Source organism: Dipodomys merriami, unplaced genomic scaffold (assembly GCF_024711535.1).
Source record: "Dipodomys merriami isolate MVZ:Mamm:240054 unplaced genomic scaffold, mDipMer1.0.p SCAF_9, whole genome shotgun sequence".
In the NCBI taxonomy this organism is placed as follows: Eukaryota; Metazoa; Chordata; class Mammalia; order Rodentia; family Heteromyidae; genus Dipodomys; species Dipodomys merriami.
The window spans coordinates 19,654,955-19,672,105 of NW_027206512.1; the positions used below are offsets into that span (position 1 = coordinate 19,654,955).

General features: G+C 44.8%; 4 pseudogenes; all 4 read left to right on the forward strand.

Moving 5' to 3' along the window:
* LOC138820823 (parafibromin pseudogene) lies at nucleotides 1-1,596 on the forward strand (annotated as a pseudogene).
* Nucleotides 1,597-1,955: 359 nt separating this feature from the next.
* LOC138820959 (pre-mRNA-splicing factor RBM22 pseudogene) lies at nucleotides 1,956-3,860 on the forward strand (annotated as a pseudogene).
* Nucleotides 3,861-12,411: 8,551 nt separating this feature from the next.
* Nucleotides 12,412-14,007, forward strand: LOC138820821 (parafibromin pseudogene; annotated as a pseudogene).
* Nucleotides 14,008-14,366: 359 nt separating this feature from the next.
* Nucleotides 14,367-16,259, forward strand: LOC138820960 (pre-mRNA-splicing factor RBM22 pseudogene; annotated as a pseudogene).
* Nucleotides 16,260-17,151: the final 892 nt, after the last annotated feature.

The following is a 17,151-nucleotide window of genomic DNA, read 5'->3' on the forward strand; positions in this document are numbered from 1 at the left end:
ATGGCTGACGTGCTCAGCGTCCTGAGACAGTACAATATCCAGAAGAAGGAGATTGTAGTGAACGGAGATGAGGTGATCTTTGGCGAGTTCTCCTGGCCCAAGAATGTGAAGACCAACTACATGGTTTGGAGGCCCGGAAAGGAAGACCAGCCCAGAGAATACTACACATTGGAATCCATCTTATTTCTGCTTGATAATGTGCACCTTGCTCATCCACTTTACGTTCGACGTGCAGTCTCGGAAAATATCCCTGCGGTTCGAAGACCTGACCGAAAAGATCTCCTCGGCTATCTCAATGGTGAAGCGCCAACATCGGCAAGTATAGACCCAAGTGTGCCACTGGAAATAGGTCTGCAGAGATCCACTCAAGTCAAACGAGCTTCACAGGAAGTTCCACCAGAAGCAAAGAAACCACGAATTGAGGAGGAAGAGGCCATGTGCCTGGCAAAAGGGAGACTGGCTGCTCTGTTGCAGGGCCATAAAGAAGGAATTGTGAAGACTGAACAGATCAGGGCTTTATCCGAAGCAATGACAGTGGAAAAGATTGCCTCCATCAAAGCCAAAATCATGGCTAAGAGAAGAGCAACTATCAAGACTGATCTCCATGATATGACTCCCTGGAACCAGAAATACAGAAGTTCTGTACATGGTGAAGGGGACGCGACCCAAGATATTGTCAGCAGAGAGAAGGTGGGGAGGACACGGACAACTATCTTGCAGAGCACAAGAATGGACTTTTCCAATATTTTTGCAATTCTTCAGTCTGTAGAAGCCAGAGAAGAAAGGCAGGCACCTGATCAGCGACCAGCTCCACTGGCAGCACCTGTGGATCCTACCTTGCATACTAAGCGGCCTATGCCACTAGCCTACAACAGATATGACCAGGAAAGATTCAAAGGGAAAGAAGAAATTGAAGGCTTTACAATTAACACGAGAGACACCTACCATGGCAGGACACTGAAGTCTGTAAGGGAAGAAGTATCTGCTCCTAAGGCTCACACTCCAGCAGCCCAGCCTGTGCCAAGACCCATTTCTCCAGCAAGACTTCCCCCCAATCAGAAGAAAGCATCACAGACACCCATTATCATAGTACCTGCAACGACCACTTCTTTAATAACCATGCTGAATGTGAAAGACCTTCTGCAGGATTCAAAATTTGTCCCACCGCTTGAAAAGAAGAAACAAGGTTGTAAACCACAGAATCAAACCCTGCTACACAGGACAAAAGGTCAGATGGGGGCAGAGGGTGCTGCAGTCTGGCTCACAGTACCTTATAAAGTGGTCGACCAGCCCCTTAAACTTGGGCCTCAAGACTGGGATCAGGTTGTGGCAGTGTTTGTTCAAGGTCCTGCTTGGCAATTTAAAGGCTGGCCAGGGCTTATGCCTGATGGATCACCAGTTGGCATATTTGCTAAAATTAAAGCCTTCCACCTCAAGTATGAGGAAGTTTGTCTAGATCCCAATGTCCAGAAGTGGGATGTGACAGTATTAGAAGTCAGCTCTCACAAACGGCATCGGGACAGAGTAGTGTTCTTGCAGTTCTGGGAAGCATTGGATGTGTATATGAGGAAGCATAAATCCCACTTGAGATTCTGAACTATTTGGTTCCTCCTTCTCTGAAAAGCTGGATACAGAAGCAGGGCATACCTTCATCTAGAGACTGGGATTCATTTTAGAGACTTGATTGTGAACATAGAAACGAAGGCCATTGCACTTTTTCCTACAACTTGGTGGGATGCTTTATGCTGCACAGGGATGTTGTCCATCTGTATCAGCAAATACTGTGGCTTAAATCTGTTTGTTAATATTAGCCTTTGATTCTGTAATGGATATTGTATATTTCATACAAGCTAATTCTTGAGTAGGTAAATTAGTATTACTTCAATGTTGTTTCTTTGGAAATAAACAGAAGTTCATCATGTATATATAGTGAGGGTTACAGTGCTTCTAAAGCCATGTTGCTTCTCATCTTTCAGTGCTCTATGATCCCTTGCATTGAAAATACTGTGTTAAGAATACTTTTAAACTGTAGACTCTGGAACTTCAAAAATCCATCAGAGGGGGGCTGGGGGTTTAGCCCAGCAGAAAGGCGCTCGCCCGCCCAGCGCGCACAAGGCCCTGGGTTAGGTCCTCAGCCCTGGAAAAAAAAAAAAAAAAGACAAAATCCATCAAAGGGATTTGACTATGGTCATGAATCATTGTGTTTACCTGTATGTGTATTACCTATATGGTTGCTCTCTATTTGATAATGAATAATAAAAAATTGACAATATGATTGACAATATGTCTTTAAAATAAGACATCATAGTCACAGCCTATCCTGGAAGATGTCCATCGGATGAGTCTATATGAGAGCAAAGCCCAGACCTCTCATTCTCACTCAGGGTGGCCTAAAAGGGAATCTCAGCTGCAGAATTCTACATGGGATTAATGTAAACTCCTACTGGGCCCACATTGCTGATCAACATCTTCCTTTCTGGCCTGCGTTTTCTTTATATTGTTCAGCCAAAGGGTTTGTCTTGATCAATTCTTGATAACTCATTTCTATGTAAGGACTGCTTCGTGGAAAACTACTGGGTACTGAGACAACTACATACATACGGAAGGTCTACATTTATCACTCCTCTGCAATATACTATTGGGATTTTCTACTGGCATTAAGGCCAGAGAAAGACAAAAGAGAACCAAATAGAAAAGCAAGGAAGAAGGAACCAGCCCCACATTTGCTCCTTCTGGGTTAAAGGATGTTGTAAGAGAGGACAAGAGTGTCCCTTCAGGCAGGAGAAGCCACAGATCCAGATGTGTGGAGCACCTGGCATGCAAAGATGGCGCTGAGAGGGAGTTGAGTGGGCAGAGCCTGGTTTGCTTTATGTTCAGTGCGTAACCAACCTGCGGAAGCTTAGGAGCATGATAATGTGCGACCTTGACAGTGATTGGTTCCTCTTCCTCCCCTGCCATAACACCCAGTCTTTTTTTGCCTTAAAAAGTGCTTGCTGTAAAAAGTGCTTGCTGTGTGCTAATAAATGAGTTTGAGTTCCTGCTTGACTTGATTCTCCGCTGTGTCTGATTGTCTCCTGGGCTAAGGGAGGCTGGGGACCGGGGAGGGGGGCAGGAGGGGGGGGGACGGCCGCAGTTACCTTTCCTCGGACCCCGTCGGTCTTTCATGTGATGGATGAAGACCTGACACAGATGATTCCCTTGCTGACTAGAATATTCAAGATCGGTATTCTGCAGTCAATGACCCTGTAGCACATAAGCTTCTAAAGAGAGCTTCACCAAGCTTCGTCTGCACTGGCCAGAGAATAAGACTTCCACAACACTGTGTTGTGGTTTGGGTGATTCCATTACTGAGGCCGATCTAAGAAATCACTTGTACCATGTTGGAGTGATGAGAACCATCACTGCTGTGCGGAAATGGCAGTGCACTTTCATCCAGTGTGCCACAAGGCAGGCTGCTCAAGTGGCTCTTGGGAAATCCTTCCATAACTGTGATGTCAATGGCTGCAGACTCTTGGTAAATTGGATAAGACCAGAAGCACCCAGAGGATAAGACAAAGAGAAGGCTGCAACCATGGGCTCTGCTTTGGAGGTAGAGCATGGACCCGGACTGCCAGGAGCTCTTCCTTCTGCTCCTGGTCCTCCTCCTCATCCTCAAGGGACAGAAGAAACACTTCCATTTGCCCCAAATGGTCCTTCAGCTGTGGCCTGGTTGGACATTGCCCTAAGCCCTTGGCCAGGTTTTGGGCCTCACAGGTCCCACAGTGGGACCAACTCCTCCTCTCATGGGGGCTCCACCACCCATCCACTGTATTTCTTGGGACCCTCAGTGGATGGGAGGGCCTGCTGGAAACACACAGTAGGTTCTACAAGATCATTACCACACTCACCTTCTATGGAAGAGAGGTTACTTTTACATCCTAGTAAATGAATTCTGAAAGAAATACAGTTTTTTCCTTTGGACTCCTCCTGCTCACTGGACCTGTCCAGATACCAGCAGAAAATGAAAATCATTCTTTCCCTACATGCATTGAAAAGATTGGCTGTACTTCAGATAACTGCCTTGAATACAGCTCCTTACTTTACTAAGAAAACCCATGCCTGGCCCCTTCAACCTGTATGAGGACAAGCAGATGGGTGGATTGGAATGTCTAAACAGATGTTAGATGGAACCATCACATAGGTTGATTTTGTATCTTTTATTGGAGGTACACAAAAATTGACTATGTTAATAAAATAAAAACAGCTCTTGCACACCTTTAATGTCTATTGGGATTTTTCTCTTTTCATCTATAAAAAAGCTACTAGACAATTTTCATCCTCTTATCTGACCAAAAGCCTATAAAGTTCTTGGCCTAGAAGGGACAGGAATCTCCAAAGTGGGGTTGACTCTCCCTCAAAATTCACACAACTACCTCACCCGTATCCCTTGGCCAGATAAACCATCCAATTTACTTCTACTGGTGCAACCCCCTGGTAGTAACTTTTCTTCAGAAAAATCAACAGGATATATGTCAAGTGCATACACATTTTTTATTCTGTGGGAGACTACATGATTTAGCCCTCATGTTTTTGACACAGCAGATACAGCACCCACTTTATTTTCAGCAGTGAAATTCTGTCCCCAATGTAGTAGCAATGCCCTCAGCAGATAGAATCCTCAGCCACCACAGAGTTTAGAGAGGCTAAAGAGTTCAAGGTTACAACCTTTCCTGCAGGACTGCCATGGCAGGAGTCCAGCTCAGAGCAGAAGCCCACACCTAGCATTCACATCCAGCACAGGTTACCAGGAAATCTCACCTGGGCTTCAGAACTTTAAGCTGGGCTATCTGAGGCTCTGAGGGTGCCTGCTTTACAGAGCAACATCCTCCTTTCTCCACTTCCTACTTGAGTGGAGAGTAAATAAAAAACTCCCCGAGGATGACTTTCTTCTTTCCACAAATGGCTAGAGTGGCCAAGAGATGCATACCTGGACATTTCATCTCTACAGCTGCAGCAAGTCATCATTACAAGGGTAGTAGTTGACCTACCTCATAGGAAACCTCAGTAGGCATAACTCATTTACCCTCTCTGATCACAGAGTACTGTTCTATTTGGCGGAGTGAGCAGGGGATATTTTCTGCTATCTTCCTCTCAATGTACTACAATATTACCAAACTCCTGGGAATGTTGCAGAGATTCTATTTCCCCAGGCAACTGAAATAGACTCGGAATCAAGAAATCCACAGAAGTAAGGTCACCAGTGCAAAAGCAGTCTTTATTACCTGGCTAGCGACTCACCTGTATTAGACGATAGTATCTCAGAACTGAGAACAGCCCCAGTTGGAATAGGGCAGCATGTATAAAGACAAAAAACAGACATAGCTACCAGTTTCCTAGGCAGCCAAGCTGATATACATAAGATAATTTTGCTGTTAGCCCTGTTAAATCCTGTCAAGAGGTCACACCCTAGTGCCATTAGGAGTGGGGGTTTTATTCAGCTACTGGTCATCAGTAGTCACTAGGAGCCTAAGGAACTCTATAGATGCTGGACATTAAAGAGAGCACATCAACAGCTGCGATCAAGAATGTGCAGTCAGCATTCTGCTGACTACAACTAAAGGGTAATATGGCTGCAGTTTTTGGACAGTTGTCAGTTGTGCGGTTTGAACTCTGGGCATGGACACTATTCCTGAGCTCTTCATCTCAAGGCTAGCACTCTACTCCTTGATCCACAGCACCACTTGAAGATTTCTGGTGGTTAAATGAAAAGAAGAATCTCAAAGACATTCCTGCCCAGCCGGGCGTTGAAACATGATCCTCAATTTTTCAGCTTCCTGAGTAGGCAGTATTAGAGGCTACAACCACTGGCTCCTGGCATGGCTTCCTTTTACGTTATATCTACAACTGGGTTCTCACTACCAGCAAGTACATATTCTGCCTCAAATTGCATATACTACACAACTGGCCCTGCAGGTGTTAGCCTTTGGGATATGGAGGTGATGCTTTAGGCCCCCTTTGTGGCTTCTCATACTGTTAACACCAGGGGAGACCAGCAAAGATCAAGACCAATTTTTTTAGAGCAAAAAGAAATTTATTGCCAACGACCAGAACCAGGCTAGGGCCAGATAGGAGGTTCAATCACAAAAGAACACAAACTGCATCTTTTGCAAGCAAGGTAACACACAAAATAGCCATTAATCCAAGAAGGAAAAGTGAGGTGAGCTGAGGAGGTTCTAACTGTGTTTTAGTTCTCTCGACTCTTTTGGATTCCTATTGAAAACAATGCTTTGTGGGCTTCCCACAATCCATACAGATGTCCCTTACAAGTCCACTTTCAGTGACTTCCTCTCAGGCTCCATCTTTCCTTTCCTGCATCTTTTCTCCTGGGTAGTTAAACCCCAAGTACTCACAGTTGCCAACCTGACACTTTAGTGAGCGTAAATCCGAGTGGCTCACTGAGAAACTGGGAAATGAATACAACGAACCTAAAACATCATACACTGGGATCACCTAGGATTCATCCTAGTATGCCAGGCTAGTTCAATATATGTAAATCAGTCAATGTCACACGTGAACAGACATAAAGACAGGGAACACACCACTGGCTCATGTTGGAAGATGCAGATGAAGCCTGTCAATAGATCCAGCATCCTAGGAGGGGGAAGGCTGTGGGGAAGCCAAGAATATGTGGAACCTTCCTGCACATAATGCAGTCTGGCTAGGACATCCTTGCAGTGAACATATTCCAGGATGAACTCCTAAAGCCGTTGCTTCTAAATGCAGGAACAAGACAAGTGTGTCCACTCCCTCCACTCCCCATCAATAAGCTACTGGGATTCCTTACTGCTAGAGCTAGCATTAAGGCCAGAAGAAGACAAAGGAGAACCAGGTAGGGAGGGAAGGAAGAAAGGCCACTGTGCTCCTTTGCATACAATCTAATCCACTCTAGAATGAAAGGATCTGAGACGCTGCTCTGCCCACAGGCTCTTAGATCTACCTAAAAGTATGCACAAGAGAAAAGAGGTGGTCTGCCCTTGGATAGAAAGTTGTGGAGATCACAGGTGAAGGGTCCCAGCAGGACCACCCAGCTCATTTGCTTGTAAGGACCACATGGGGAAGAAGGGCAGCTTGAAGTACCACACTGAGGACAACATCAGAGACCAAAGGGTTTACTCGGCTCATACTGGCACTTGTTCCATCAAGATCTTCTTCACAGTAACTACCCTCTGAAGGTACCACCTGGAGATCCTCAAGACAAGAGGTACACAAAGGAGAAGCAAATACAGAGGAATGGAGAGAATTAGAAAGGAAGCAAAGGAGGTAGGAGGGAAGAAAGGGAGGATAGGCAGGGAAGGCAGGGAGAGTGGAAGGGAGGGCACCAGAGAGAGAAGAAGGTAGGGAGGGAAGGAGAGAGGTCCAAAGGAAACCCATCCTATGGTGCATAGGACAGAACCCTATCTCTGGCAAGGGAAGTCAGACTCCACCCTGCCCCCAGGCTCCTGGATCTGCTTATAAATTTGTGCAAGAGCTGAGGTATCGTGGCTTATTGAGAAGAAGGTTTCCAGAGATTCCAGGTGAAAGGTCCTGAAAGGATGATTGAGGACGTTTGCAATGAACACCTGGATGAGAAAGTCCAGGTTAAGTGCAGCACCAATGACACCATCAGGGACCTGAAAAAGCTCATCACTGCCCAAACTGGTACCTGTTGGAACAAGAGTGTTCTGAAGCAGTGGTACACCATTTTCAGGGTCAATGTGTCTTTGGCTGACCACAAAATCCATAATGGAATGAGCCTGGAACTTTACTCCCTACCATGTCCTCTTGTCAATCCCCACCTTACCTCTCCCATTATTATGGATGCTTGTTTTTGAAATGCTCATGGAGAAAGATTTAGATGCTGAAAAGCAAAACATCAAATGAAAACATTAAAGAAATAACACCAAAACGCTTTGGCCACATAAGTGGACACAGAAATTGACTGGGGGAGATGAAAGTGACCAGACTAGGCCTTGCTTCCATATACACAGGGCCTAAGTGGCATGGAAAGGCACTCCTGCATAGTTCAGCGGCACAGATGCAGCAGAGTAATGATATACAAAGGAGGCTGATGACCAACCTAACACAGCCCTTTCAAAAAATGTAACACTAAAAATCTAGCAGAGCACAAGATGCTCTTTAGTCTAGAGGGGGAACCAGAGGGTACATTTTCTGCTGTGTACCTCTCATCCTGACTCAACATTGCCAAGGTCTTGGGAATGTTACAGAGAAACAAATTCACAGGAAACCATCCAGTAATACATTCTGTCCAAATTGGATTAAGCCATAGAAGCCAAGGAGTTGTAGACAAGACAATACAACAGGATGGCAGGATGGAACTAAACCCCTGCCACCACAGCAGCTCAGCCTCAGGCGATTGGTTTGTTGCTTTGTGACTCTTATCTGTGGCTTCTAGTCCCATGAGCTCACTGACTACTAGCAGGCAAAGGACTATTTTCACCAAGGATAAAGGAAGTGATGGCTGGCTACCTGAACCATGCTTTAACTAGAAAGAAGATTGACTGGCCAGGGACCTGAAGAATCTCTTGTGTTTCATACAAATGGGGCACACATAAAACAGGCATTAATCAGACATGAAAAAGTCAGATGGGCTGACATCTACTTCTGACCAGGTTTATTGTGCAGCTTCAGGACATCCTGTTTCTGTTCTTTGTGCATTACCTACTCCTGAAAGCATTGCCTGGTGGCCTTCCCAGTAGCAATGCAGATGGCGCCACCTAGGCTGCCCAACACACATACCACAAACAGGTCAACCCCACCAGCCCCCATTCAAGAAAATGTGGGCTAGAAAGTGCCTCTTGCTAGAGGACTCAAGTTTATACTTCCATACCTGTATTTGTAGTGTTCAGTGCATTCATGGGCAGTTATGCATGCCAAGTACCTACATCATCACCTTCTAACAAAGCAAACTAGACATTTTCTAGTCCTGATATAAACACATGGAATGCTCCACTCTAAGCTGAGAATCTGAGTACTGTGTGCATCCAAGAAGCCTACAGAGCACAGGATGTTGCCCAAGATCAACTTTCGTTGACTCCCTCCCAAGATCTGTCTTCCCTATGCACTTCCAGATCTTTGTCATGGAAACAATACCCTGAGTATGCACATTCACAGACATCCCTAAAAAGATCGGATGATCTCTCTCTTTTATGAACATCAGTGCCAGGTCTCTCAGGGAATTACTAGCCAACTGAATTGAACTCATTGAAAACAGAGACACACTAGGCAAATAGGATTCATGCTAGGCATACAAGGATAGTGCAGCCTCTATAAACCAATCATTGCCACACAGAGATGAAGTACAGACAAGAAATGCAGGACCTTTGCGGTAGAGGCAGAAAAGGTGTTTAGAAGGATTCAGGATGCTTTGATATTCAAAGCTTTGGAAGGCTAGGAATACATGAAAACTTTCTCCAGGTGGGCAACTTCCACTAAACATACTCAAGGATGAAAACCTCAAGTCATTACTTTTACAACCCAGAACCTGACAAGGATGTCCACTTTCTCCATGCCTTTTCAACATAGAGCTGTTCTTCCTTCCTCTAAGCCTACAGAGGCAAGAGAAACACCTGGGTCAACCAAACATTAAGAAGGGAGGAAGGGAGAAAAGAAAGTAAGGAAAGAAAGGAGGGAGGGAGGGATGCAAAGACAAAGGGAGGGAGACAGGGAGGGACAGAAGCAAGACCGAAACCCACCCTTATTTGCAAAGGGCAGAATCCTATCACTGGTTAAGGAAGTCAGAATCCTTTATGTTCAAAGCTCTGGAAAAGTTAGGAACACTGAAGACTTTCCTCCACACTAGAAAGTTTGTTAATAAGACACTTCCTGTAAACATACTCTCCATGATGAAAACCTAAAACCACTTTTTCTAAAATCATGAACAAGAAATGCATGTCCATTTTCTCTACTTCTCTTCAATATACTACTGAGATTCCTTATTCCAACAGCATTAAGACAAGAGATAGACAACTGAAAACCAAGTAGGGAAAGAAGAAAAAGGAAAACTATACATTTGCATAAGACAATCCTATTCAGACTTCACCCTGCTCACAAGCTCTTAGTTTGATGGAAAATTTGGGCAAGACATAGCAGGTAGTGGAACCTTCAACCTTGAACCTTCAAAGAAATTATGCATTAAGTACAACACTGAGGACACCATTGCAGACCTGAAAAACTCATCACTGCCCCAAATGGCATCTTTTAGAACGAGATGGTTCTGATGAAATGGTAAGGCCATTTTGAAGGAACAAAAGACCCTGGGGTTACTATGAAATCTGGAACTTTACTACCACTAGGGAAAAATTTCTTCTCCTGTCCTCTACAAATAACCACACCTCCCCACACACACAGCACTTCTTCCATTGCTATGGATGCTTGCTTGTAAAATTCAAAGTAATAAAGACTTAGATGCCAAAGAAGAAAAATTAAAAACAAAACAAAATGTTGACAAACTAGAAGGATATAAGAACTTGAGCAGGGAGTTGAATGCTCCAAGAGGATGTATATTCCAGAAACATGGCCAAGAAACCCACTCTGGACATTGCTCCTGAGCAACTGCAGTGCAGAAACAACACAAAGGTAGCACGTGATCTACTTAACATACTTCCTCAATATAGCTAACACCCATACCATCTCAGATCACCCCATGTTTCTCACTTTGGAGGAATAGCCAGAGGATCTATTTCCTGTTGCCTACCTCTCAACCTGCTTCAACATTACTCAAATTTTGGAAATGTTACACAGAAACAAATCATGACCCAATCACAAAGTATGCATTCTATGGAAAATTGCTAGAGCCCCCAAAACCCCTGAGTTCTGGGAAATAGAATAAAACAGGGAAGGATTCAACTAAACCCCTGCCGCTACAGGTGCTCACCTTGGGGTTATTGGTTTGCTGCTTGGGCCTCCATTTGTGGCTTGTCAAACTGTTACAGCAGCACAAACCAACAATGATCAAGACTAATTTTTAGAGAGGGTAAAGGAGTTTATTGCTGATGACCCAAGTCAGGCTAGATCCAGAAAGAAGTTCAAAACCTGAAGAAGCAGAATTCTCAGGTTTGATACAAGGTGGTTACACACAAGTAGGCATTATTTACATATACACCAGATCAGGTGGGCTGTCCAAAGTCCTGATCAGGTGGTCAAGTCCTTTCTATTTATGGAGACTCATGATATCCTGTGGCTACCCTTTTCTATCATTATTAAAAAGAATGCCTTGTGGGTTTCCTACCAACACTTTAGCTGGCCCCACCTAGTCTGCCCAACCCACATTCCAGGAACTGCTCCAGCCCTACCTAGCCACCATTTAGGGACTGCATTGGGGCCACACTCTGCCCACTACGATCTGCAAAGGGCCTTCACCTGGACAGGTCAATTTTCTATTTCTAAATCTGTATCCACAGGCAGGCAGGGACATGTCAACAGCTATAAATGTCTACATTTCTAAGTCTTCACCTTCCACAAAATCAAGGAAGACATTCGTTATTACCCATGCAAATGCATGTGATGGCGACACTCACAGCTGAGAATCCCAGTCCTGTGGGCATCCATGAAACCTACTGAACAGAGGATGTTGTTTGAAATGGATTTTGGTTAACTCCCAAGCTCTGTCTTCCCATTCCATTACCCACATCTTTGCTCATGGTAGCTATACCCCATGGACCCACATTGAGAAAACAAACTCAAAAAGATCGGCAGACCTATCTCATTAATGAACAGGAAAACACAGCTTCTCCGTGAAACAATATCCCACCCAATTCAACTTATAAAAATGAAATTGATGAACTCTACAATTAAACAGGATTCATCCCAGGAACCCAAGATTAGTTGAACATGTTTAAACCAATAATTGCCACCCATTAAAAAGCAACAAAGACAGAAAACAAGACAAGATCCAATTTCCTTTGATGTCAAAAGCTCTGAGAATTTAGGAGTACTCAGAACTTCATCCACATAATCATGGCTGCTTATGACAAACTTCCAATGCAAAAAAACTTCCAGGGAAAAACGAAAACAACTTGTTCTAAAAGCAGAAACAAGACAAGGGAGTCCACTTCTGTAATCCTCTTCAATATACTCCAAGGATTCCTGATTCCAAATACACTGAGAACATTGAAAACCACAGTACCTAATAGGGTGGGATGCAAATTTGCATATGTCTCAGACTCCACCCTGCACCCAAGCTCTTCCATCTCTATAAAAGCCAGCACTCCACACAGATTGTGCTATCTTTGGAGGAAGCTTCCAGGAGATTCCACGCAAAAGCACCAGCAAGGATCTGGATCACTCAGGTGGTTTGCGCGGTCTGTCTGCGGAAGAAAGTCGCCTTCAGATTCTCAACCAGTGCCAGGACCCCGTTGTGGCTCCAGGGGAAAGATGGCTGACGTGCTCAGCGTCCTGAGACAGTACAATATCCAGAAGAAGGAGATTGTAGTGAACGGAGATGAGGTGATCTTTGGCGAGTTCTCCTGGCCCAAGAATGTGAAGACCAACTACATGGTTTGGAGGCCCGGAAAGGAAGACCAGCCCAGAGAATACTACACATTGGAATCCATCTTATTTCTGCTTGATAATGTGCACCTTGCTCATCCACTTTACGTTCGACGTGCAGTCTCGGAAAATATCCCTGCGGTTCGAAGACCTGACCGAAAAGATCTCCTCGGCTATCTCAATGGTGAAGCGCCAACATCGGCAAGTATAGACCCAAGTGTGCCACTGGAAATAGGTCTGCAGAGATCCACTCAAGTCAAACGAGCTTCACAGGAAGTTCCACCAGAAGCAAAGAAACCACGAATTGAGGAGGAAGAGGCCATGTGCCTGGCAAAAGGGAGACTGGCTGCTCTGTTGCAGGGCCATAAAGAAGGAATTGTGAAGACTGAACAGATCAGGGCTTTATCCGAAGCAATGACAGTGGAAAAGATTGCCTCCATCAAAGCCAAAATCATGGCTAAGAGAAGAGCAACTATCAAGACTGATCTCCATGATATGACTCCCTGGAACCAGAAATACAGAAGTTCTGTACATGGTGAAGGGGACGCGACCCAAGATATTGTCAGCAGAGAGAAGGTGGGGAGGACACGGACAACTATCTTGCAGAGCACAAGAATGGACTTTTCCAATATTTTTGCAATTCTTCAGTCTGTAGAAGCCAGAGAAGAAAGGCAGGCACCTGATCAGCGACCAGCTCCACTGGCAGCACCTGTGGATCCTACCTTGCATACTAAGCGGCCTATGCCACTAGCCTACAACAGATATGACCAGGAAAGATTCAAAGGGAAAGAAGAAATTGAAGGCTTTACAATTAACACGAGAGACACCTACCATGGCAGGACACTGAAGTCTGTAAGGGAAGAAGTATCTGCTCCTAAGGCTCACACTCCAGCAGCCCAGCCTGTGCCAAGACCCATTTCTCCAGCAAGACTTCCCCCCAATCAGAAGAAAGCATCACAGACACCCATTATCATAGTACCTGCAACGACCACTTCTTTAATAACCATGCTGAATGTGAAAGACCTTCTGCAGGATTCAAAATTTGTCCCACCGCTTGAAAAGAAGAAACAAGGTTGTAAACCACAGAATCAAACCCTGCTACACAGGACAAAAGGTCAGATGGGGGCAGAGGGTGCTGCAGTCTGGCTCACAGTACCTTATAAAGTGGTCGACCAGCCCCTTAAACTTGGGCCTCAAGACTGGGATCAGGTTGTGGCAGTGTTTGTTCAAGGTCCTGCTTGGCAATTTAAAGGCTGGCCAGGGCTTATGCCTGATGGATCACCAGTTGGCATATTTGCTAAAATTAAAGCCTTCCACCTCAAGTATGAGGAAGTTTGTCTAGATCCCAATGTCCAGAAGTGGGATGTGACAGTATTAGAAGTCAGCTCTCACAAACGGCATCGGGACAGAGTAGTGTTCTTGCAGTTCTGGGAAGCATTGGATGTGTATATGAGGAAGCATAAATCCCACTTGAGATTCTGAACTATTTGGTTCCTCCTTCTCTGAAAAGCTGGATACAGAAGCAGGGCATACCTTCATCTAGAGACTGGGATTCATTTTAGAGACTTGATTGTGAACATAGAAACGAAGGCCATTGCACTTTTTCCTACAACTTGGTGGGATGCTTTATGCTGCACAGGGATGTTGTCCATCTGTATCAGCAAATACTGTGGCTTAAATCTGTTTGTTAATATTAGCCTTTGATTCTGTAATGGATATTGTATATTTCATACAAGCTAATTCTTGAGTAGGTAAATTAGTATTACTTCAATGTTGTTTCTTTGGAAATAAACAGAAGTTCATCATGTATATATAGTGAGGGTTACAGTGCTTCTAAAGCCATGTTGCTTCTCATCTTTCAGTGCTCTATGATCCCTTGCATTGAAAATACTGTGTTAAGAATACTTTTAAACTGTAGACTCTGGAACTTCAAAAATCCATCAGAGGGGGGCTGGGGGTTTAGCCCAGCAGAAAGGCGCTCGCCCGCCCAGCGCGCACAAGGCCCTGGGTTAGGTCCTCAGCCCTGGAAAAAAAAAAAAAAAAGACAAAATCCATCAAAGGGATTTGACTATGGTCATGAATCATTGTGTTTACCTGTATGTGTATTACCTATATGGTTGCTCTCTATTTGATAATGAATAATAAAAAATTGACAATATGTCTTTAAAATAAGACATCATAGTCACAGCCTATCCTGGAAGATGTCCATCGGATGAGTCTATATGAGAGCAAAGCCCAGACCTCTCATTCTCACTCAGGGTGGCCTAAAAGGGAATCTCAGCTGCAGAATTCTACATGGGATTAATGTAAACTCCTACTGGGCCCACATTGCTGATCAACATCTTCCTTTCTGGCCTGCGTTTTCTTTATATTGTTCAGCCAAAGGGTTTGTCTTGATCAATTCTTGATAACTCATTTCTATGTAAGGACTGCTTCGTGGAAAACTACTGGGTACTGAGACAACTACATACATACGGAAGGTCTACATTTATCACTCCTCTGCAATATACTATTGGGATTTTCTACTGGCATTAAGGCCAGAGAAAGACAAAAGAGAACCAAATAGAAAAGCAAGGAAGAAGGAACCAGCCCCACATTTGCTCCTTCTGGGTTAAAGGATGTTGTAAGAGAGGACAAGAGTGTCCCTTCAGGCAGGAGAAGCCACAGATCCAGATGTGTGGAGCACCTGGCATGCAAAGATGGCGCTGAGAGGGAGTTGAGTGGGCAGAGCCTGGTTTGCTTTATGTTCAGTGCGTAACCAACCTGCGGAAGCTTAGGAGCATGATAATGTGCGACCTTGACAGTGATTGGTTCCTCTTCCTCCCCTGCCATAACACCCAGTCTTTTTTTGCCTTAAAAAGTGCTTGCTGTAAAAAGTGCTTGCTGTGTGCTAATAAATGAGTTTGAGTTCCTGCTTGACTTGATTCTCCGCTGTGTCTGATTGTCTCCTGGGCTAAGGGAGGCTGGGGACCGGGGAGGGGGGCAGGAGGGGGGGGGACGGCCGCAGTTACCTTTCCTCGGACCCCGTCGGTCTTTCATGTGATGGATGAAGACCTGACACAGATGATTCCCTTGCTGACTAGAATATTCAAGATCGGTATTCTGCAGTCAATGACCCTGTAGCACATAAGCTTCTAAAGAGAGCTTCACCAAGCTTCGTCTGCACTGGCCAGAGAATAAGACTTCCACAACACTGTGTTGTGGTTTGGGTGATTCCATTACTGAGGCCGATCTAAGAAATCACTTGTACCATGTTGGAGTGATGAGAACCATCACTGCTGTGCGGAAATGGCAGTGCACTTTCATCCAGTGTGCCACAAGGCAGGCTGCTCAAGTGGCTCTTGGGAAATCCTTCCATAACTGTGATGTCAATGGCTGCAGACTCTTGGTAAATTGGATAAGACCAGAAGCACCCAGAGGATAAGACAAAGAGAAGGCTGCAACCATGGGCTCTGCTTTGGAGGTAGAGCATGGACCCGGACTGCCAGGAGCTCTTCCTTCTGCTCCTGGTCCTCCTCCTCATCCTCAAGGGACAGAAGAAACACTTCCATTTGCCCCAAATGGTCCTTCAGCTGTGGCCTGGTTGGACATTGCCCTAAGCCCTTGGCCAGGTTTTGGGCCTCACAGGTCCCACAGTGGGACCAACTCCTCCTCTCATGGGGGCTCCACCACCCATCCACTGTATTTCTTGGGACCCTCAGTGGATGGGAGGGCCTGCTGGAAACACACAGTAGGTTCTACAAGATCATTACCACACTCACCTTCTATGGAAGAGAGGTTACTTTTACATCCTAGTAAATGAATTCTGAAAGAAATACAGTTTTTTCCTTTGGACTCCTCCTGCTCACTGGACCTGTCCAGATACCAGCAGAAAATGAAAATCATTCTTTCCCTACATGCATTGAAAAGATTGGCTGTACTTCAGATAACTGCCTTGAATACAGCTCCTTACTTTACTAAGAAAACCCATGCCTGGCCCCTTCAACCTGTATGAGGACAAGCAGATGGGTGGATTGGAATGTCTAAACAGATGTTAGATGGAACCATCACATAGGTTGATTTTGTATCTTTTATTGGAGGTACACAAAAATTGACTATGTTAATAAAATAAAAACAGCTCTTGCACACCTTTAATGTCTATTGGGATTTTTCTCTTTTCATCTATAAAAAAGCTACTAGACAATTTTCATCCTCTTATCTGACCAAAAGCCTATAAAGTTCTTGGCCTAGAAGGGACAGGAATCTCCAAAGTGGGGTTGACTCTCCCTCAAAATTCACACAACTACCTCACCCGTATCCCTTGGCCAGATAAACCATCCAATTTACTTCTACTGGTGCAACCCCCTGGTAGTAACTTTTCTTCAGAAAAATCAACAGGATATATGTCAAGTGCATACACATTTTTTATTCTGTGGGAGACTACATGATTTAGCCCTCATGTTTTTGACACAGCAGATACAGCACCCACTTTATTTTCAGCAGTGAAATTCTGTCCCCAATGTAGTAGCAATGCCCTCAGCAGATAGAATCCTCAGCCACCACAGAGTTTAGAGAGGCTAAAGAGTTCAAGGTTACAACCTTTCCTGCAGGACTGCCATGGCAGGAGTCCAGCTCAGAGCAGAAGCC